At 46.8% G+C, this 24,467-nt stretch overlaps 1 long non-coding RNA gene across 3 annotated transcripts in view; it reads left to right on the top strand.

The window, feature by feature from the left end:
- Positions 1–24,467, top strand: part of LOC103671929 — a 49,617-nt gene that overhangs the window by 14,391 nt on the left and 10,759 nt on the right. Inside the window, exon 5 of one of the 3 annotated variants that reach the window (XR_005837682.1) lies at positions 9,454–9,631. The exons of 1 other annotated variant lie outside the window; for it this stretch is intronic. This is a non-coding gene — a long non-coding RNA (uncharacterized LOC103671929). Of the gene's footprint in view, positions 1–9,450; positions 9,632–24,467 lie in introns of those variants that run through there. One more of the 3 variants, XR_571043.2, reaches the window with a different exon arrangement.

Genomic DNA, 24,467 nt, shown 5'->3' with positions numbered 1-24,467 from the left:
AGAGAGAGGGCAGATTGTGTGCTGGCTTGGGGAAGGGAGTGGCAGTGGAAAGTCCGGTTTTAAGGGGAACTGAAAGTCTAAGGACTCCTGGGCTTTCTAGAGCAGTTCTAGGCCTGAGGCGTGTCCAGGGAGCCAGGACCACCCTGTGAAGAGGGGAGAGTGTGCACAAGGCCAGTGGAAGGGGCTGTCACTTTTCCAGCCACATGCTCTAGTCCTCTGGCTAAAGGACCCAAGGCCCTGGAGTCAGAGGTCCGCTCCTCCCTTACTTCAGGCTCCAGGACCCTCTCCTAAGAAGAGAAATTAGATGAGTCAAGGGAAACTGAAGGGTGGGGTGTTGGAGGTAGCCGGGGAGGGGTTGGGGTGGATATGCATTAGGGGGTTGGAGACTATGGCAGAGGTGGGGATATACTCAAGCAGAAAAGCTACACCCCCGTATTCACGGCAGGCCTTACAACTGTAAAGCGGTATCCGAATGCTTTTGTAAAACCTTTCTGTTGTCTGCCCACTTTAAGAGAACTTCTGCCCAGTGGCCAGTAGGAGGCAGCCAAGCCCCATACAGTTGAGATATCCCTGGCAAGGAAGGCCCACCAGGAGAGGAGGGCGAGAGGGACAGCACTCACTGGCTGTGGCCGTGCACATTGTGCCAACCCACAGGCCCAGGGGCTCCAAGGCAAAGCTGGAGCAGGCCATCTTTGTCCAGCGCTTCCCTGCTTACTCTTTGTAGTCCTCACATTACTAAAGCACACTGAGAACTTCTTGTCTGCCACCCAGGGCCCTTCCCACCTTCTGTCCCACACAGAGCTTGGGGTAGAACTGACCTCCCCATCCGATTTTAGTTCTTGTCCCCTCAGATTCTGCTAAAATACTGGCTCATCTGAGGAGCTCATTTGCGCTGCATGGCTGAAGACAAGTTATTATTTAGCCCTTCCAAGGTTACTCCTACTTGAGGGGATTTGAACCTTAACAATGATGGTGCAAACTTAGTTTCCTCAAGCCCCTGCGTGGAGGGGGTATAGTAACTATAAGGCACTATATTTTTCTGGCATATTCTGCCACTGTTGTGTGCAAGGGACGTTTCGAATGATCCCTTATTTCTGGGGGTCTCCAGAAGGAGCCGCACCCATGCCCCAGACCTCCATAGTCAGCATGGGGATGCTCCCCGCCCCCCCACCTACACACAAAGGTGCCCTGAGTCTACCAAGCCCCAAATGATATCTTGTTCCCCAATATCATAAAAATATTCAGTCAGCATGTATGTAGCACTTATCATGTGACTGGCATTTTCCTAAGTCCTTATATACATTAATTCTCCACAAGAACCCAGTAGAGGAAGTGATTAGTCTTACCCCTGTTTCACAAATGGGGAATTTGAGGCCCAGAGAGGTTAAGTACTTTGACCAAAATCACACAGCTAGTGGAAGAACCAAGGCAGTCTGGTTCTGCAGCTAGGTTTTTAACTAGTGCCCACAACACCTCTCCAGAGAGCTCCAGAAACTGCATATCCAGCGTCCTCACAGCCTCCTTTCTCACTGGGTCTCAGTCTGGGTCCGACCCTTGCCCTGCTTAGTACTTCCCCTTCCTTCAGACCTCTGAATCTGTTTTTCAGGTAGGCCTAAGGGCCTGGCCTTCCTTCCTTCCTTCAGTATTAGTTATCTACCAGGCTGCTCCACAGACAAGCTCCCCACAGCTCCTCCCCATTGCTGCCCTGGGATCTAGGCCAGGAGAGAGAGACAGGCTTTGGTTTGCAGAAGCCAGTTGAGCTTTGAACAGCCTCTCTTATCTTGCCCTACAGGCAGCTGCCTCATCGGATCATCCTAATGTTGGTTCTCATGGCAAGTGGAATTACTCCTTTAGGGTCAAAGAGGTTGTAGAATCCTAGAGTCAGAAGGAATATTAAGGCTCAAGCCCCACCCTCTCATCTTAGATGAAATAAGAGCCTGCAGAGGTGAAGTGCCTCACTCAAATTCACAGAGCTCAAGTGGGCTGAAGCCGTGGCTAGAAACTAATTATTCTGTTAATAACAACAACAGCATCTAATGTCTATTAAGTGCTTACAAATGCCGTACCAAACCTTTATATGCATTATTTCGTTTAACTTAGTGTTCCTAGAACCTAGCTCTGTTCTGTACTTTATAATAAGAAACCAATTCCAAGAGCCTAAGTAACTTGCTCAAAATCACATGGTCGGTAAGCTAAAGGGCTGGGATCGAACCCAGGTCTGTCTTTGACTCCAAAGTCGCTGCTCTGAACTCTTGCCGTCTATCAGGGAATCACAAGCATCCTCATTAAAGTCTTGCAAGAGGAGGGCAAGCCTGGTGATGTCTTGGTTGGAGCCAAGGCTCAGATACAATGACAGGCAGGGAGGAAGACTCCAATCCTACATTTCAGTCCCCTCCTATGCACCCCAAAACTACATACCTTGGGTGACAGGAACCCAACCCAGGGCTGCCTGGGACAGAATGTGAATCCTGTGTACAATTTGGATTCATCTATATGAAAGTTGGAGCTGGGGAAAGGCAGGTTATGGGGAATAAATCAGGGCACAGGGAGAGGAAAGCCACTGTGTGTGAGGGAGGATCCTGGCCCGGTGGCCCTGGTTCTGGTGAGAGCCTGTACCGGGTCGTGACTCGTGGCCAGAGGGGAATGTCCCAGTGCTCCGAAGGACAGGGCTGCAAGGCAGCGCCTTCCTGTGGAGGGGCTCGGGTCACTTTGCTATAAGCCCTCTACCCCACAGAAGGCAGAAGGGAGGGCTTTCTCTGTTGACAGACAGGAGACCCAAGTGGGATATCATGTTGACCAGTTAAGTGTCGATGGTGTCAAGGGGATAGAGAGCTGGAGAAGGCCAGTGGTGACAACTGGCAGCATGGAGGCTTGGCTGTGAGTGGCTGGTGCCAGTGTCAGACCTGGCAAGGGGAAGGACCCAGGTGTGACCTCAGGACCTTGGAGGACCTGCTCATCACCTGACAGGGCGTGGCGAGTGCTTCGTCGAGTGGACCACAAGGCTCAGCTTCCCATTCTGATCCCTTGGTAACTCTGATTTTAGTTGTCACTTCTTGCTCTGCCTCTTGATGAGCGTAAGACCTCAAAATGCTCTGGGAAAATGTCTTCCCAAATATGTCTTTGTCTTTACACACAATCCTATGGGTTGCCCTAACCATGTAGCAAGAGGGTCCTCATTCTCTCTAGATTTCAGAAAGATAAATCAGACACTGTGAAATCCATGGCAGGGCTGAACACCCAACTCTAGTTTGCAAACTCTGAGTTAACAGGAACAAGGCAAAAATAGTTCAGGAGGTATGAGCTGGATTGTGTCCCAGAAGCTCCCACACTGGAAGCCTGGGGGAGACAGATTCGCCCTCACGGGTCATCAGTGCCCATGCTCTAGGTGTCCTCTTCGGGTGAGGCGGGACCCAAGCATACAGCTTTATTTACTTCTTCCTCTTCCTTCCACATGAAATTTTCTTTAACATATTATTTTCACTACTACATGGAACAAAAGGGGATACAGTGAGAAGTAAGTTTCCCTCCCACCCTTTCACCCGGTTCCTCCCACTTCACAGGCAACCACTATTGATTGGTAACATCTGCCCAACACTTTACCGTTTAAACAATAATTTCCCAGAAATTATCTCATCAGATCCCAGCAACAGTTTCCTAAAATATGTTAGGCATAAGTTTTTCCTTTCTCCTTGTACAGATTGGGAGTCCTGCTCAAAGAGATTATGACTTGCTCAGAGTTATGCTTCTAGTAAGTGGCAGAACCAAGATTAAGACCCTGGTGGTCTGAGCCCACCTCCTGAACCCTTCGAATCGCACCATGCTACCTCCCTTGGCAAAAGAGTCCTGGGTTTTTAAAACTTGGAATATGCCATAAATAGTTTGCCTTCTACAGAAAGAGACTTGTAGTTGGTTAGGAAACAGGAAAAACCTCATCATTTCTTAAGTATTTACATTCCAGAGTGGACTGTTCATTCTCTGCTTTGGGGCAGGTTTACAAAGACACTTCTCTGTGTTTTAGATAACCCTACAATTAAAAGCATTGGGGATGCTTTCAGGGGAGAGCAAGGATCCTATGTGGATTGGTTTCCTCGGGCTGCCATAACAAAGTACCACACACCGGGTGGCTTAAATCCACAGAAACGTATTCTCTCTGTTCTGGAGGCCAGAAGTCTGAAATCCAGGTAGTGGCAGTGTGGGTTCCTTCTGGAGGCTCTGAGGGATACTGTGTTCCAGGTCTCTCCTGGCTTCTGGTGGTTGTCAGCTGTCCTTGGCATTCCTTGGTCTGTAGATGCATCACTCGGATCTCTGGCCCTGTTATCTCATGGCATGGCCTTCTCCTGTGTGTGTGTGTGTGCTTGTGTGTCTGTCTGTCTGTCTTTGCCTGTGTCTCTGTTCTCCCTTTTATAACGACACCAGGCATGGGATTTAGGATCCTCTGTAATCCAGGCATGACCTCATCTTAACTAACTATATCTGCAAAGACCATATTTCCAAGTAAGTTCACATTCTGAGGTCCTGGGTGGGCACGAGTTTTGAGAGGATGCTTATTCAATCTAGTGCACTGTATCTTCCTGTGGTCTTCGATAAATAGAGATGGTACATCTAGAATATGCCGAGTCTTCCTTAACCAGCTCTGTCCTAACACAAGAAGGTAGAGCCAGGGCAATTCTGCCCATCTTATAGAAAGGGAAGAGAAAGAGGAGAAAGACAAGTGGAGGAGTCCTCAGAGCAGCTCACAGACTACTGCTGGCAGAAGCCAAGAAAGAGCATGCGCTGGGCGGGGGTGGGGGTGTTGGGGGGAGTGTATCAGTTTATCTGCAAGGCTGTTGGGTCAAAATGCTTGTGTTTCAGTGAGCATGAGAATGAGAGTAGGAGGGGGGTGGAGAGAAGAAAGAAGAAAGGAGAGAGCTGGCTTAGTTGCAATAATAATCTCCACCACCACCNAAGTAAATAGTTGGGACCAAGTCCTAAGGCAGACAAAGAGGAGATAACAGATAGTTGAACCTTAACACACAGTGTAGGTGCCCTTTCTGCACTGAAAAAAAGGACAACAAAAGACAAAAAGTAAATAGTTTAGGAATTAATTTAACTTGGAATAAATTATTTTTTTAATATTTTATTTTATTTTTTAAATATTTTCATTATTTTTGCGAGAGAGCATGCCTGAGAGCATGAGGGGAGGGGGCAGAGGGAGAAACAGATTCCCCACTGAGCAGGAAGCCTGATACTGGACTCAATCCCAGGACCTGGGACCATGACCTGAGCCGAAGGCAGACGTTTAACCGACTGAGCCACCCGGGCGCCCCAAAAGAAAATTTTAAAGTGAGAAGAATAAAGGAAAATATGAATGAGTGAAGAGCTATACCTTGATCTTGATTATGAAATCTCAAGTTAAGATTACAATAGACTATAAATTAAAGACACAATGAGATGCATTGCAGTGTTTAACAAATAAATAGTAAAACTCCTCTGGAGTACGAATGGGCAAAATACCAAAAAAATGTTTTGGGGAACTTAAAATAACCAGACAGCCAACAGTATAATCTATCAGGGTAAAGACAAGACAAATAGACCAGGGGAATACACTGCAAAAACAGACTGAAGTTATTTAAAGACTTTATGTAAAATGAATGAGCATCAGCACAATGCTATGAGGAAGAATCACTATCTAACAAATATCTAAATGGCGAGACAGCAGCATGAATCAGAACTAGCTTATATCCGTATTTTTCACCCCGTGCACTATAATACATTTCAAATGGGTCATAAAAAGTCAAGGAAATGGAAAAGCAAGTGTGTTTCAACTGTGAGGAGGAGAAACCATTTTGACTATTGATGAAAGAGATATCAGGGACAGGATGGATGGATCCGAATGTGTTTCTAAAAGCCTTTTGTGCCACCGAATGTAATAAAGCAAACACACAAATGAAAGCCACAGGAGAGGGAGAAATATATGTGGCAAATAAAGCTTTCTATCCAAAATAGCTAAGGAACTGATACAACTATAAAAGGCCAGTATCCTGTCCCCTTTTTTGATAGTCAAAGGAAGCAAGCAGATAGCTTACACACAGAGCTTTCCATGGAAAAATGCGCAGCCGCACTCTAAATCTTGAACTTGCAATTTGAGCTGCTTGTATATTGTTATAAAAATCAATTTAAGATGCAGAAACTTAATGTTCAATTATTCAAATTCCCCATGAGACTAATTTGGCAAAAACTATAAAACAATTCCTATCCTACTCATAAGCAAAAGTCTGCAGAAAGTAATGTAAAAGGAAAACATTTCCAGACTCTTCCTTGCAGTATTATTTAAATAGAAGAACATTAGAAACCAACCCACTTGCACAGTGACTTGACATCAGTACTTTTCAAAGGGGGTTCTTAGGACCCCTCTCATCAGAGTCTCTGGGGAGATTCTTGGGTCCCACGTCAGACCTAGTAAATCATCCTCTCTGAAGGGGGCCTAGAGTATTCGTTTTATCCCCGGGCCAGATGACTCAGAATTGCATTGACATTTGAGGGCCCCTGCACTCGAAGCAAACCACAGAGCAAGGGGGCGTTTGGAGGACCAAACTGAGTTTGAAGCCACAGACCTGTGTGTGCACAGAAATGAAAAGGGAATAATGAGGACCGCTGAGAGAACCTCACTCTGTGGGCAGCAAACGCACGTGTGTGAGATGCCCCCAGGGCAGTGGCCACAACAGGACAGAGTAGTGAAGTCCTTGCGTGCTCACTATGTTGTATTTTGTTCTAGATGTTTTTAAACTCCATCATGGTAATACGAGTTTTCATTTCCTTGTCAAACTCCCACGAGGATCACTTGAAGAGTTAATGGGACGCTGAACCTTTGGGGTTCCTGCCTCAAGCTGTATGTGACTGGATGTTACCCGCTGCCCTTTTCCTCCCTTGGACCCCCAGATCCCAGGGGATAACAGGTCTTTCCTGCTTTGGGTTTGATCCAAGGCCTGGCATCCCATAAGCGTCACCCCACTATATCCCTGGTCGTGTCTGATGTTGAAGCTGCTGTGTGGGGTGCCCGCTTCAGGACACTTTTGTACTGAATCGAGAGCAGGGGGAGAGCTTAGCAGGCAGCATGCCAGAGACTGTTAAGTATTTTGTTTACAGGAGGAGGAGCGGAGATAGGTCTGAAGGGGTGTGTTGCTAATGCGATTCTGAACTTCTCTGGCTCCCAGAGGGCTTACTTTCCTGTGGTCTGATCCCTGAGGTGCAGAAATGCCACTGTGGCTCCACTCCCCACAGAAGCCTCTTTCCTGGAACCTAGAGATCCATTCTTGCCCGAAGCTTTGGGGCTTCTTGCCAGGATCTGTGGATGTCATAAGATACTACCTTCCAGTCAGGGTTGGCCAGCCTCCCCCATGAAGGCTGGGCAAATGCCCAGGATGCCAGGCCAGTGGGCATCGGTGCAGGAAGGGAGAGTCCAGTCTGTACCACAGAGTAACTGGGGGAAAGTGGGGTAGCCAGGCAACAACATACCCAAGATTTCAATCTCGACGCTCTGCAGTCCTGAGGGAGAGTCTAAACGCTTCTTTTTAAATTAGCACATCAGCTCCCTGGCCCTAAAATACCACATTTCACCTCTTCCTGGCTACCTCACAGCTTTTCCCTCTGGGTGGTACCCAGGCTTTAGTGGCCTTGCAACGTCCAGCAGAGGGAACCCCTTTTCCTTAAGGGAGACCAGGCTGGGGAAAGTGCTCCCTCAGGACACCAGACTTGTCACTTCTCCCAGCCTCCACCTGCCCCCCGCCCCCGTAGTCTCACTGCCACCTTCAGACCTTGTGTGAGCCCTTTCCACGGGGTGGGAAACCAGCCCTGAGAGCAGATTCAGCACTTCCCCAGCCTCCTGTGTGGTGACCCACCCTCTGGAGGGGCAGAAGCAGGGGCAGAGCGGGAGCAGGGCGGGTTGGGGGGCAAGGAGAGAGAGTGGGCTGGGACCCTATCGTGACTTGTGGAATAGACCTTTTGTCTATTATCCAAAAGTTTTTCTTGAGTGACTACTATGTGCCAAATGCTGTGCTAGGAAGCTACAACCGTGAACAGACAGACACGACCCTGCCCTCACAGACGCTGCAGTCTAATGAACAAGGCAAAAAATAAAGTCATGGAATGACAGATTCATACCCTAAGGAGTGCTCAGAGGAAATAGGTACTGTGATAGGAAATAAAGTAGAATTCTGCTTCAGAGAAGACGGTCAGGGAAGGCCCCTCTGAATCCGGGTGACAGGAAGCAGTAAAGAGGGCCTAGCAGGAGGCTGAGGGGCCAGCAGGTGCAAAGACCCTGCCGTGGAAAAGAGCTTGGTGTGTTCTAGGAACTATAGGCTCATTGGGGTTGGGGTTCAGTGAGTGAAGGCAAGACCTGTGACTTGAGATGGTAGGAGGGATGGGCAGGGACAGACCAGTCAGGCCAAGTTTAGGCGTTTTGATTTTTGTCTGAGCAGAATGGTGAATCATTGAAGGGCTTAAGCAAGTAACACTACGTGGCTTACATTTTCAAGTATCACTGTGGCTACAGGTCTGGGAACAGGCTTTAGGAGCAGGAGTGGGAGAAAGGAGAGCATTTAGGAACCCCTGCAGTGGCCAGGTGAGAGGACGAGAGAGACAGAGTCGAGAGAGAGGGAGAGAGAGAGAGAGACATATTTGGAAGGTTGGACCGAGAGGACTTGCTGATGGGCTGGGTGGGGGGTGGGGAGGAATCAGGCGGAAGGTCATACTTCTAGCTGGGGCAGCCCGTGCTGGGTGGTGCCATTTACCAATGTGGGGAAGACTGGTGGGAGCTGGTGGGGGGCAAGGAGTGGGGAGTAAGAGGACAAGTTCTTCAGGCTTGTCCTGACTCCAAAGTCAAGGAAGTTATTACCTCATGTTCATTCCCAGCCTTGCGAGTAAGGCCTGGTAACCCAATTTTACAGGCTGCTGAGAAAACCAGGTTGATCCCGGGGAAGTCAAGGGTCAGGGCTGAGAGATAACACCAAAGAGTCCGTTTGCCATCTGGGTTCTTCTGCATCGTCTAGCACCTTCTTTCCCAGCCCAGCTGTGAAACCCCCTCCCAGATATCTCACCAAGGCCACTTTAAGTCATCTTGGCCAAGCACCCAGGACAGGACACTCTGGCCCCAAGATATTTTGTCTTGTCCCTCATCTCCCCTTGAGACTTCCTCCTTTTCTCAGCCTTTTCCAGGGCCATGCCTCGGATCTCTGCAAACTGGTGTCCTTATCTGCAAAATGGAGATATAGTCAAGTCTATCTCATGAGGTTGTTGGGAAACTTAAGTGAGTTAGCTTTGTAAACACTAAACAAGAAAGTGTTTAGGACGGTGTCAGGAATAGACTCTTGGTCCTGTTTTAGCAGCAACAGCAGCAGGTTTTCATCAGCAGGTGTGCTTTAGGGGGAAATGTCTCCGATACACTGACCAGTCACAGACTGGCCATTCTGAAAGCAGGTGCAGAGCTGCAAGACCCAGCCTGCGAGATTCGAGCTTGAAGATGGACCCGAGTGCATGACATTTCACAGTCCTCAGACTCCAGGCACGGGAGCAGCACCCACCTCCAACGATGTTTTCTTCAGTCTTGGGCAATATGGGGAAAAATATAAGTGATATAGTGGATTTTTCTTAAATCTAACTTAATTCTGTTTTTTAATTTTGGGATTTTGTCCTTTACACTTCTGATATTAAAATATTCTTTCTTTATAAAATGTTAGTGATAGTTGTGGGTGACATGGTTATTTGTGATGATTTTAACTGGTCCATGAAATTCAAAATCTGAAAACCTTTCATCTTTTTACCAATGGAGAAACTAAGTCCGCAGGTGAGGAGTGACTTGCCCGGATTACAAGGCCAGTTTGTGACAGACCCCGTGCACCTGACTTTCAGTCTCTTTACAGGACTCTTCCATGGCCTGTTTACACTCTTTCACTTGCCAGTGACTGAAACTAAACTCAAACTGTCTTTGACAAAAGGGAAGGATTCAAGAAGAATTTCAACTAGAAAAAAAGAGAAATAGAGTCTTGGCAGGAAAAAACACTGGATGCTCATGTAACCCCTGGGGATAGATGCCATCACCACCAGTCTCCCCTCCGTGGTTCAAAACCCATGAGCAGGCTCCACCAGTCTTTTCCTCATTTCCCACCCCCATCCCTTCCAATAAGCACACACATACACACACCACACAAACACACACTACATGCACATACACGCACCACACCACCCACACACCATACACATACCATGTATACAACACATATACACACGTACCACACACACCACACTCATTCACATACACACACCACACACACACTACATGCACATACACACCATACCACACACACCACAATACACATGCCATACACACATACACGTGCCACACATACACACACTCCAAATACAAACATATACCACACACACCACAGACATACCACACACGCCACACATACACACACTACACAGACATACCACACACGCCACACATACACACACGTCACACACATACACACGCCATACCTCCTTCATATGCCGCACCCATACACCATACATACACATACCACACACATCACACCACACACATACACAAAACACACATGCAAACATACACCACAGAAACACATACCACACCACACGTATCACACACATACACGCACCATACCACACCCCACACATGTACACCCACATACACACTCCACACACACACTACATCACACACATACACACATACCACCATGTACATACACACACACCATACCACACCACACATTCCTTACACACAACAAATACAACACACATACACATACCACATATTCACCACAATAACATACATCACATACACCACACCCATACCATTTATCACATACATATACCACACACATATACACACATCATACTACATGCGACACACATGCACACACCACCCCACATATACCACACACCCACATATAGCATACATACAACACACACGACACCACATATACACACCACCACACACCACAGAACATACATACTGCACAGTACCCACACACCACACATGCAACAACACATATATACGTATGCCACACAAGCACACACTACATGTACATACACCACACACACAACACCACATGCATACATACATACCACACACATACACACCACACACACACTCACACAACATATACCACATAAACATACCACACATACCATACACACATACTCCACACACATACCACACCATACAAACATACATGCACCACACACACAACACCCCTCACACACACACACCACACTCCTCATTCTATGTAGGCCCCTTAAGATCCATTCTTTGATACATTGTACCCTCACTCAAGCCTTCTCCCAGGATGCACCAGCCAGGACTGTCTAATCCATCCCCCATCCCACCCATCTCACTTGTTCTTCAAGGACTACCTTGAGCTACCTCCCCAGCCAAGGTCAACAGAACACACTCCCCAGCAGCCTTTCAGCCCTGATTTATTAGCTGGGTAATTATGGGATGCATCTGCATTTTCTTCATTGCATCGGTGATGATCTGCACACATCCAGAGAACTAAAAATAAACAGGAGGTCTGACTTGTTTGAAGCAGGGTCGATGTTTATTTTCTCAAAGACTGAACTTTCTCGCTATGGATGTAAAGTTATATGGAATGGGGCTTAAGTGCAGAGACTATGGTCTGTGATTTGAATATATAGGTGGGTAGGATTTGTGCTGAAAATCTTAGCTGCAAAATCTGTCTCACTTGGCCCCCCTCTGGTTGATGCCCAGGGCTTGGAAGACACACCCAGCAGATCTCCCAGCATCTCCCAGTTTGCCCTGTTGCTGCTCCCATTCTGTCACATCCCCTGCCTTGACATACTGAGCAAATGGGCGTCCTTCTCTAGGCCTTACTTTCTCCATTTGGCAAATGGGCAGATGGAAGAGAAGGCAGGAGAGACAGCAGAATATTGATCTTAACTGTTGTAGTGTCATTAGTCCCTGACAACGAGCCTCAGAGTTGATCTTTCTCTCGAGTCCACTTTTCTTCGAGTAGGGGGCCCGTATCCCAGGAATAATGGAGGTATGGGATAAAAATGGAGCATCATCTTCTACTCAAATATTTAGGGGGAAAATAAATATAATATGGAGTAGAATGCAAAATTTGAATGACATTTTTTTAAAATAAAAGTTAAACTGAAAATTTTCCCAGTTGTTACTGCTGCTGTAGGTTAAGCAAACAAACCTGGGGTCCGAGTTCATGCTCCTCTGGCCCAGAAGAAAAAGCTCTGTTCCACCAAGTCCTGCTCAGCAAGGGATATTTGGCAAGGGATAGAGACGGTTTTTTCACGATGACAGAGGATAGGTAAAAAGTCTGACTCTAAGGCCTTGGTCCTCTTCCTTTCCCATTCCTCCCAGCTAGAGATGAAAACATATGGGCACCAGCCTCCAGGCTGAAGACCCCTTGCAGGGAGCCCAGGTGACCCCTGTGTGAGCAGAGCCATCTTTCTTATGGGTCCCTTTTACAAAGCGATACCTCCAAGGAAAGGACTGTATATAATCTACTGCCTAACACTCAGGGCTGACTGCTGCAGTAGACTCAGTAGACAAAGTGTCTGGGTCCCATCATAGTTAACTTTATGTGTCAGCTTGGGTGGTTCACAAAGTGCCCAGATACTTGGTTAAATAGTATTCTTCTGGGTGTGTCCATGAGGGTGTTTCTGGATGAGATTAATATTTGAATGAATAGATTAAGTAAAGCAGATTGCTTTCTCCAATGTGGGTGGGCCTCATCCAGTCCTTTGGAGGCCTGAATAGGACGAAAAAGGCAGAGTAAGGGAGAATTCACTCTTTCTGCCAGTCTTTGAGCTGGCATATTGATCTTCTCCTGCCTTTGATCTCAGACTTGGACTGGAACTTACACCATTAGCCCTCCTGGTTCTCAGACCACTGGACTAGAACTAGAGTGATACTATATATATATATTCACTATTGGTTCTATTTCTCTGGAGAATCCAGACCACTATAGATTTCAATCTGAAGGTGGTTCTAGGGGAACAGAATTTCAAGAATGAGTTTTCTGAATTGGTTTTAGGTGTCTGGAATTGGCTTTCTAATCTGATTAGACTTAAAGATGCTAATGACTGTATTTCTAGTAGTAGAAGGAGCACTGATAGTCCACGGAATAATCTAGCAATAGATATAGGTAGAATAGTTCCACTCCTAATCAACACTTATAAGATGCAAGGAGCCAAGTAACAGTGTTTATAATACTTCCATACCTTTTATACATTTTGGAAAACTAAGGAATATAATGAGATTGGCTGGTTGCTCCTAGTATCACTGGATAAAATGGTGAAAGGAAAGGATGAGTTCAGGGATTGGAATTCCCAGCTCAAATGCTGCCAGATGACCTAAAAGCTTCTGTGTATGCCCCGAAGAGAGCCTTATCTCCTGAAGGTGCAGAGCTGAGCCTGCTGAAAACCAAGCACAGAACGTTGTCCTGCCACAGGCTGAGTGACAGCACGAGCTTAACTGCTACCCTCACAAGGCGTCTACTGTTACAGTGAAGGCATTGGTTGAGAAAAAATGGGATCCCATAACTTGGAATGGGGACATGTAAGAAGACCCTGATGAAGCTAGGGACGTTGAGCTCCCAAATTCTGATGAGTCGTCTTTGCCAGAGGAAGCAGCCTCCCCACCTCCAGTAGCAGCCTTTCCCTCTCATGTGAGGGGACTAACCCGGCATGGCAGAAAGAAGCTGTAATGTCCTCCTTCGAGGCATTGCCATGCAACACAACACTGATTCTCCTCAGGACCCACCCCCAACCCCTCTCTGCTTCTAGACCTACAACCAGACTCAGGTCCTAGTGGACCCCTAAAGATGAGCTACAAAATGGGACCCATGAGGAGGTGTGCTACATTTCGAAAGAACGGTCTGAGTTTTCTAATTTATGCAGACAGAAATCTGGGGAACGGATGTGTGAATAAATCCTGGGAGTGTAGGATAATGGAGGAAAGAATGTAAAGTTGGATCAGGCCAAGTTCATTGACATGGGTTCACTAAGCAGAAATTCTGCATTTAATGTCTCAGCTCAGGGAATCCTAAAGGACTCTAGCAGTTTGTCTGTCTGAAATATGGACCAAGAGGTGACCCACAATGAGTGAATTAGAAATGCCTTGCCAGCCTTAGTTTAATGTAGAGGAAGAAAGTCAAAGGGTTAGGGTTAGGGAGATTGGAATTTTAGAGTGGATTTGTCCTTTAAGACTTACTTGCCCACACTGGGAGAATCCAGAGGACATACCCACCACCACTGTTGTGAGAAACCAATTTGCGAAGGGAACCCAGGCATCCTCGAAGAGCACTGGAATCACTCTTCTCTGTATGCCAGACGTTATAGTCAGGACTGCAGTCGCTGAATCAGGAAACCTATATGCAATGGGAGTGATTGGATCCTGGTATGGTAGGGGTCCAATGTCAGCCCTCAACTGCCAGAGGCAAAGTAGGCACGGTTATGGTAAAGGACTGCAGAGCCAAAGCAGCAGTCAGAGCCGTCTGACTCCCACAGACCCAGGCATTGGCTAGTTGAGCATGGTCTGCCTCAAAGTGGAACAGATAGGAAGCCGACTAAATTCTTACTTATCTGTATAAGCAGACACATTCTAGGTCAAATGAACAAAAGTCTAACCTGAATCATAAAAACAGAGTCCTGCCCCCCTCAATCAGTTCCCAGAGGTGAGCCAGTTTAAAGACCCAGAACCCCACGAATGAAGGAAAAGCCAGATTCCCTTAAGAAAAGAGCCCAATACACTGCCAGAATGTATACTGCGGATCTTTCTCCTAGGCTAGCCTTCCCCAAAGGGACCTGTGGCCTTTTACTTTACTTAAACTTTCTTACTTTTTAAAAAGCTTTAACATTTTTACTTTTACTTCTAACTATGCATTGGGAAAAAGGAAATAATCAGGCCCTTCAGGGACTACTGGGCATTGACTCTAAAGTGACATTAATTCCAAGAGACTCAAAATGTCCCTGTGGTCTACTAGAGTAGGGGCTTGTGGAAGTCAGGTGACAGTGGAATTTTAACTCAGATTCATTTCCCAGTGGGCCCAGTGGGTCCCTGTCTTAGTCCATTCAGGCTGCTGAAACAAAATGCCACAGACTGGATGACTTATAGACCGAAATCTGTTGCTCACAATTCTGAAAGCTGGAAGTTCAAGATCAGGGTGCCAGCATGGTTGGGTGAGGGGTGCAGACGCCTCATTGTATCCTCACATGGTGGAAGAAGCTAGGGAGCCCTGTGAGATCTTTTTTACAAGAGCAGTACTCCTATTCATGAGGGCTCTACCCTCCTGACTTCATCACCTCCCAAAGACTCCACCTATCCATACTATCACCTTTAGGGGTTAAGATTTCAACCTATGAATTTTGAAGGGATGCAAACATTCAGGCCACTGCAGTCCTCAACCCCATCCTGTGGTTATTTCCCAAGTTCTGAAATGCGTAATTGGAATAGACAGACTCGGCAGCTGGTCTAATCCCCGCGTCGGTTCCCTGACCTACGGAGTGAGGATTATTACGGTGGGAAAGGCCAACGGAAGCCACTAGGACTGCCTCTATCTGGAAAAACTGGTAAACAAAAGCACTACCACAGACCTGGAAGGATTGCAGAAATTAATGCCAAATTAACGTGTCCCTGATACCTTACAGGCAGCTGTTGGTCTGGCAAATGCTTTTTTCTTGACCCCTCTTAGTACAGATCACCAGAAGCAGTTTGCTTTCAGTGGGCAAGGCCAGCAGTGTATCTTCTCTATCTTCCCTCAGAGATTTATCAGTCCTCCAGCCCTGTGTCATAATTGAGTTCACAGGGACCTTGGTCACGTTCTTCTTCCACAAGATGTCACACTGGTCATTACATTGCTGACAGCAGCTGACTGACCTAGTGAACGACAAGTAGCAACTACTCTAGAGTTATTGGTAAGACATTTGCATGTCAGAGGGTAGGAAATAAATCCCACAAGAATCTAGGAGCCTTTTATGTCAGTGAAATTTCTAGGTGCCCCACAGTGTGAAACATGTGAAGACAGCCCTGGTAAGATGAAGGGTAAGTTACATCTGGCTCCTCCGACAGCCAAGAAAGAGACACAATGTTTTGTGGGCCTCTAGATTGTGGAGGCAACATACTCCTCATCGGGTGTGTTACTCCAGCCCATTTACTAAGGGACCCAAATAGCTGCTAGCTTTCACTGGGCTCAGAAAGGGAGAAGGCTCTGCCACAGGTCCAGGCTGGCGCACGAGCTGTTCTGCCACTAGGGCCTTATGATCCAGTCGACCCAACGGTGCTTGAAGGGTCAGCGGCAGGTAGAGATGCTGTTTGGAGTCCTTGGCAGGCCGTTAGAGGTGGATCACAGCACTCGGCCCCTGGGATTTTGCAGCAAAGCCCTGCCATCCTCCGAAGTTAACTCTTCTCCTTTTGAGAAACAGCTCTTTGTCTGCTCCTGGCCTCAGCAAAGACTGAACACTTCACCCTGGGCCACCAACTTACCAGGCAACCTGAGCTCCCCATCGTGAACCAGGTGTTGTAGCACCCACCAAACCATGAAGTTCAGCGTGTACTCCGTCATCAAACAGAAATAATATATAGAGGATCCTGCTTGAGCAGACCCTGGTCTAAAGGCAGAAGTAAGCTACAACACAGAGAAGTGTCCCCAAAGGCTCATGGCCCCCACCCCGGCTCCCCTGCCGTCTCTCTCCCACCCTGCACGTGGAGCCTCACCCGGAATTCCCAGCGATCAGTTGACAGAGGAAGAGAAGACGCAGGCCTGGTTTACAGATAGTTCTGCGGGATATGCCGGCCCAGCTGGATGTGGTCAGCCGGGGCACGGCAGCCCCTCTCTGGGACAGCCCTGAAGGCAGTGGTGAAGGGAAATCCTCCCAGTGGGCAGAACTTTGGGCGGTGCACCTGAGTTTTCACTTTGTTTGGAAGGAGAAATGGCCAGACATGTGATTATACATCGATTCATGGACTGTGGCCAGTGGTTTGGCTGGATGGTCAGGAATTTAGGACAAACATGATTGGAAAATTGGTGACAAGGAAATTTGAGGCAGAATTATGTGGATAAACTTCTCTGAATAGAGGGGGGGTGGGAAACATGAAGATATTTGTGTCCCATGTGAATTCTCACCAAAGGGTGACCTTAGTGGAGAAGAATTTTAATATTCAAATGAATAAGATGACCTGTCCTGAGGAAACCAGTCAGCCTCTTTCCCCAGCCACCCCACCATCCCCCAACAGACCCATGAAGGAAGTGGCCATGGTGGCGGGGCTGGTGGCTATCCAGGGGCTCAGCAACATGGACTTGTACTCACCAAGGCCAGCCTGGCTATGGCCACTGACGAGTGCCTCGACTGCTGGCAACAGAGACGCACACGGAGCCCCTGACAGGCGCCACTCTCCGGGGTGGTCATCCCACTTACCTGGGGGTAAGTTGATGACACGGAACCACCTCTGTTGTGGAAGAGGCAGCATTTTGTTCTTACTAGAATAGACACTCTGGACACAGATTTGCCTTCCTTGCAGGGCCATGCTTCTGCTAAGACTGCCATCCATGGACTTACAGAATGCCTGATACACCATCATGGTGTTCCACCCAGCATTGCTTCTGATCAAGGAACTCACTTCACAGCAAAGGAAGTGCAACAATAGGTCCGTGCTCATGGAATTCACTAGTCTGACCATGGTCTCCACCACTCTGAAGCATATGGTTTGATAGAATGGTGGAAGGATCTTTTGAACTCAGTTATAATGACAGGTGGCAGTACCTTACAGGGCTGGGGTGATGTTCTCCAGAAGACTCTATCAACTCTGAATTAGGGTCAGTATATGGGGCTGTTTCCCCCACAGCCAGGATTCATAGGTCCAGGAATCAAGAGATAAAAATGGGAGGGGCACTCACTGTTACCCCTAGCTGCTCACTAGCAAAAATTTTGCTTCCTGTTCCCATGACCTTATGCTCTGCTGACCAAGAGGTCTTAGTTCCAAAGGGAGGAATGTTTTCATCAGGAGACATGACAATGATTCCATTGAACTGGAAGTTATGATTACAGCCCAGCCACTTTGGACCCCTCATGTCCCCGAATTAACAGGCAGAGAAGAGAGTTACTGTGCTGACTGGGGTGATTGGTCTTCACTAACAAGGGGAAATTGGGCTGTGAATGCACAATGGAGGTAAAGAAGAGTATGTCTGGAATGTAGGAGATCTCTAAGGGTGTCCCTTGGTATGACCATGCACTGTGAGTAAGGTCAGCGAAAAACTACAACAACTCAATCCAGGCAGGACTGCTAATGGCCCAGACCCCAGAGGAATGAAAGTTTGGTTCACCCCACCAGGTAAAGAACTGTGACTAACTGAGGTGTTTGCTGAAGGTAAAAGGAATACAGGATGGCTAGTGTAAGAAAATTGTTGTAAGTACCAGCTGTGACCACATGACCAGTTACAGAAATGAGGACATAAGATATATTGTCTTTATGCAATAGTTTTTAAGATTTGTTAGTTTTACATCATAATAATCAAGTTATAGGATATCAAGAAGAAGTGTAAACATCTTTAAAGGAGTTTACCTCCTCTTCTGGGGAAGGAGTTAGTGCATTTTTGGTTGTATGCAAGATTGTTGTATCATATTAGGCAGATTAATGGCCTTTTTATTGTCTTTATTTGGAGAATAAGGATGGTTTAAGGGGAGGCACATGGATGCCAAGATGATGAGGGGTGGACTCGTGATGGTTAATGTTATGGGTCAATATGACGGGGCTACTGGGTGTCCAGATATTTGGTTAAACATTATCCTGGGAATGTCTGTGAGGGTGTTTCTGGATGAGGTTAACATTTGAATCAATAGATCAGCATAAAGCAGATCGTCCTCCCCAATGTGGGTAGGCCACATCCAATCTGCTGGAAGGCTGAACACAACAAAAAGGGCAGAGTGAGGGAGAATTCACTCTCTCTGCCTGATTGTCTCTGAGCTGGCACATTGATTTTCTCCTGCTTCTGATCGCACACTTGGACTGGAACTTACACCATCGGCTCTCCTGGGCCTTTAGCTTGCTGACTGCAGATTGTGGGTCTTCTCAGCCTCCAATAGCACATGAGCCAATTCCTTATAATAAATCTCTTTATATATCTAGAAATCTCCTATTGGTTCTGTTTCTGTGGAGAACCCAGACTAATGCAGTCCCACTATACTTTTAGGGACCCATGAAAATATTTTAGTTTTCATTTCTTTTAAAATCAGGTGACTATAATAATAATGAATATATAAAAATGAGCTAAGGCTGAGTTATATTTGTCTTTATGCCAATGTAGTTGTAAAATATAATTTTAAGTGTATTTTTATGGAGGAATGAGCTCACAAAGGCACAAGTGCCTAAGTCCCATGAAAGCCATCATGTGACCTGCTAACACTCCACGGTGCCCCATCCATGAGGATTGGGAGTCTTTTGACCTGGGACCCAATGTCTACCCATTGGTTCAGTGGGTTGACCAGGATGGTGTTTCTGTGGCCTTGCACTGACCTTGAAGAAGAGGTTATTTTTGGAGCTGTTGTCTTTGAGTTGTATCTATTAATAGAACTATGTGGGCTTCTAGGGGGAGGTGGGTCTACCCATGCAGAAAGCTGAGTAAACCAGAGCTAGGCGGAGGATAGTATTAGCTTCTCCTTTGAAAAGAAGTTGACTATCAAGGAGTGCCTTCCCCGCCCCCACCATCAGTTTTCCTCTTGTGTCCTGTCCCGGTTCTTATCTAATTAGGTTGACTTCTCTTCCCCAAAAGCTCAGGACGAAATATTTAGTAAGCCCATGTTATGTGTCAGATACTCCTCCTGGCAAAGATGAACAACTAGGTGCTCACAGTCTTTGCAGGCGAACAACCTCATAAACAAGCTGTTAGAGCACAGAATACAAAGTGCTCTGTGAAGGTCCGTCTTAATTCTACTGGGTTGAACCGTGGAGGCTTCTCAGAGGAGGAAGCACTTGAGCAGGGCTTGGAAGGATGAATATGATTTCGACCACAAATACAGCCTCAGGGAAAAGGGGAGGGTGGGCACGTATCCTTCTAACCTCCCATAGGGAAGAATTTGTTTGCAATGGTCAGAAATGTGTAGAACCAACAAAAGTTGCATTAAATGAGCTCTGTAAGCCGTAAGCCAAAAAGTACAACTGTTTGTTCTGTGACAGTGTAGAATGATGTCTTCTCGCCAAAAAAAAAAAACCCCAAAACCTGAAACAAATGTAAATTAGGAGCACCCTGTCATAGAAAACCTACCACCACCACAAAATATTCTGCGCCCTGAGACCTTTTTACTCCTGCAATTTGACAGGAAAAGAAGGGCAAGAAGAGCATTCCATGCAGATGGCTCGGCACAGGCCAAGGGGAAGAGGGCGGGTTCTGGGAATGGCAGGGAGTCCTGTTGGGTCAGAAATGGGAGTATAAAGATGGCATGGCCCCATCAAGCCTCTTATCCCAAATAAGGAAACAGGTACTAAGACAAGGAGTAGCCTTGCCTTTTGTGGGAAGAGGGTGGCCTCTCAGTGATTAAGTGCAATAAACTGTGTGTTCAGAGTGTGTTTTTAGGGCTCTAGCTATAAACATCCTAGCTGATTTATGAACTATATAGTATAATATGGTATATTTAAAAAAAAAAATTTTTTTTTTTTGGTCTTTGTCCTGGGTTCCTGGCACAAAGCTCCTAAAACCCTTGCAATTCCCTGATAGGAATGTCTGTTGCAATTCATAATGAGCACTTTTGAACACACCTGAGTTTATGCCAATGACATGACTCAGGGTAGAGTCTCCAGCTAACTTCAGGATGGGGGCTGATTGCCAGAAAGACCAAACACATGATTATAGGGTGGGAACTTTTAGCCCCACCTCCCAAACTCTTAAGGATAGAAGGGGGGTTGGAGATTGGGTTATCAAAACTCTGGAATCCCGAGATTCTGAGAACTTCCAGGTTGGTGAACCCATCAAAGTGTTCATGAGTTATGTGCCCTAAAAGGGCATGAAAGCTCCCCCCTCCCCGCTACCCTAATTCTTTGCTCTCTATATCTCTACCATTTGGCTGTGCCTGAGTTGTGTCCTTTATAATAAAATGGTAGTCATAAGTAAAGCAGTGTCTTTAGTTCTGTGAGTAATTCCGGTGAATTACCGAACTTGGGGGGGGGTCATGGAAATCTCTGAATTTATAATTGGTCAGGCAGAAGTAAGGGTCATCTGGGAACTCCACTGCAGCTGGTATTTAAAGTGGGGATAGTCTATAGGACGGGGTCCTTTAGCTTGTGGGGTCTGCTGCTAACTCCAGGTAGATGGTGTCAGAATTGAATTGAATTGAACTGTTGGACACCTAGGTGGTGACAGAGAATTGGAGAATTGATGTGGAAAAACAACACATATTTGGTAATGGAAAAAAACACACATGGGAGTCAGAAAAAAGAAAACCATGCATATAGAAATTGCAATTCATAAGGAAACATCATCAGCTTGGTTTAAGCAAGACAATTTACAAAATAGCTCATGGACTTCGCTTTGCTTATAACTAATTCAAAGTCCTTTTGGTTTTAGAGCCAAGCCAATGAGAGCAACAGTTCACAAAACCAGGACATCCCAGGAAAAACTCGATCTTCTGTTCATTTTGATGGCAAGATGGGAGGCCCAGATAGAGGCACTGCAGTATACAGGGTCCCCCAGTTCCTATCCTCTCTGTCCACTGGACTGCTGTCCGAGGAGGGCTCCTGGGGCTTCATGGCCTGGAAGCTCACTGGAGGCAGTTCCTTCTGGAAAGATGTGGAAGGAGGAAGAAGGACCGCAGGTTCCAGACTGCCTCTTCCACAGATGCCTTCCTTGCCTTTGGGCAAGTTGTTGCCATCTCGGCCTTCATGTTTTCTCACCTGTAAAATGAAGGGTACTGGCCTTGATGATTTACTAAATTCCCCCCAGCACTCAGATTGGGATCCGTGGCTCTAACCTATGGAGGATGCCCAGATGCTGGAGGACACAGGGAAGGAATAGACATGGGGTTTATCACATTGAATCACAATGAGTGTTGAATAAAGGAGTTCTTCAGAGAAGAAAATAGCCCCAAATTACTCCCGCCCCAACCCTGAGCCAGATGCCCTCCGTGAAATCAGAGAATCAGATCCGGTGCTAGCTCCAGGTCAGCAGCGGCCGTGCACGGAGTGATTAGAAGGGAGTGCTGTCAAGCATCTTACCCTTTGGGTCCCGGCTTCCCAGTGTAACCTTTCTCAGGAGAAGCAGCACAGTCACAGCACTCATTACATTTTCAAGGGCCTGCTAGTCTGATGAACCATTAAGACACTGAAAGCTCATTTGATATGCACATGACACAGAGCAGGGAGGGAGAGCTGCTAGGCTGACGGTGGAGTCAGGATCCAAAAATATGTCTGCTGACGTGAAAGATGGGTTGAAGCTAACAAGATTATGTTTAGTAGGGAGAAATGAGAATCCCAAGCTCAGATCTAAAAAGACCAACTAGATCAGGGGTTGGCAAACCATGGCCTGTGTGCCAATTCCAGCCTGCAGTCATTTTTGTAAGATCAGATTTATTGGAACCCAGCCACATTCATTTGTTTATATACTATCTGTGGCTGCTTTCAATGCTGCAACAGCAGAGTTGCGTAGTTGTACAGGGATTGTATGGGCCACAGTGTCTAAAATATGTGCTATCAGAGGTCACTTGAATTAGACAAGGAAGTCCAGATGGGGAGATTTGAATTTATAACAGCTCAAGTGAAAAGGTTCGAAAAAGAGAGTATGTGATCATTTAGTCTGCATCAATAGCATTATAATATGAAGACAAGGAATGCATTAGATGATTGGTCTCCTTTAGATGTATGTGACCAAAAGTCCTACAAGATTAGCTCAGCACAGGAGTAATGTCCTGGATGGACGCCGTGGTGGTGTATCGCACAGCAGACAAGCCCTAGAGAAGGTGATGACCGTCGGGAGCAGTGTAATCAGGAACTTTCTCCCCGTCTCTCCCCTCTCCTGCTTGTGACTGCTTCTCTCGGTATAGACCAGCTTTCTGCACACAGCAAAGAAACATGGCGACAGCAAGTGTCCTCTCCCAAATTTGATAGTTTTCACCAGTCGTGGTTTTTTCTCTTCTCCCTCAGCACATAGAAAGATGACCTCTCCCGGTCCCCCCTGCAGTTAGTCAAGTGAGACTTTAGACTGAAACCTGACTGGAGAATGTGGGTGGAAGTGATGGGCATCCCTTTCACGCAGAAGCCGTTCAGAGCAGACAGGGCTTCTCCACGTCCTTCCCCAAGCCCTCTATTCCCTTCACCCCCATCTTTGCAGCTGGAAGTGAAAGACTTTTAAGAGGATGGAGCCTCAGGATAGAAGGATCTTGGATCCCTGAATCACCACTTGGAGAAGAGCTTCCCAGGAGAAGTACCCAACCCCCATCAAACTTTGCATGGAAAGGAAATACATTTTCATTGGATTAAGCAACTAACATCTCAGGATTGATTCATTTCTGCAGCATAGCCTACTCTGTCCCGATCAATATAGCTGCCAATAGCTGCTGAGTTTTGTGTCTCAGTTTTAGCCACCAGAGAGGCGCTCAAATCCCCAAATCCCAAGAAATTGATTGGAACAGCTTAAATATAGTGCCAATCTCTTGGCCAATCAACTGGCCTTGGGGACAGAATCATAGCTGAATATGGCAGCCCCTCCGAGGACCATGTAGATGGAGTTTTGGGGGGGTGCAGTTTCAGAAAAAAGCCTAGAGAGTTGGAGGGGGTGGAGGGAAGAAATGGTAAAGAGAAACAATAGATTGGGGCACCTGGGCTGCTCAGTCGTTAAGCATCTCCCTTCGGCTCAGGGAGTGATCCCAGGGTCCTGGGATCAAGCCCTGCATCGGCTCCCTGCTCCGCTGGGAGGCTGCTTCTTCCTCTCCCACTCCTTCTGCTTGTGTCCCCTCTCTTGCTGCTGTCTCTTTCTCTGTCAAATAAATAATATCTTAAAATAAAAAAAAATAAAGAAGAGAAACAATAGATAGAGTCCTGGCCTACCAAACACTGGAGTGTTGTGTTTTGAGAGTAGTATTTTGAAAGAGATCCTGAGGTGGGATTCCTGGAAAATCCATTAGGACAGATTGGGAAGAGAGGTTGGAGAGTGGTGAGAAAAAAGCCTCAAAGAACTCTGACCTAAGTGGTGGAATGAAAGGAAATGAGGATGTTTAATCTAGAAAATAGAAGAGTTGGCAGGGACACAGGGACTCTCTCTTAAGTTGATAAAGGACTGTCCCATGAGAGGGACCCTGCAATCCTCCAAAGGGCCAGACTAGCCCCAAAAGGTGGACATGACGGAAAAGTCACACTGCCCCCCAACTTCAGGAAGAACTTCTGTTTGGGCCAACTGGGAGGGGATCAGACTCTCTTAGCCCTCACTTGAGCCCTACGTTATGCTGAGCTGGCTGTT

Source organism: Ursus maritimus, unplaced genomic scaffold (genome assembly GCF_017311325.1).
Source record: "Ursus maritimus isolate PB19 unplaced genomic scaffold, ASM1731132v1 scaffold_25, whole genome shotgun sequence".
NCBI classification, from domain to species: Eukaryota; Metazoa; Chordata; class Mammalia; order Carnivora; family Ursidae; genus Ursus; species Ursus maritimus.
This window is presented reverse-complemented; position numbering and strand designations above follow the sequence as displayed.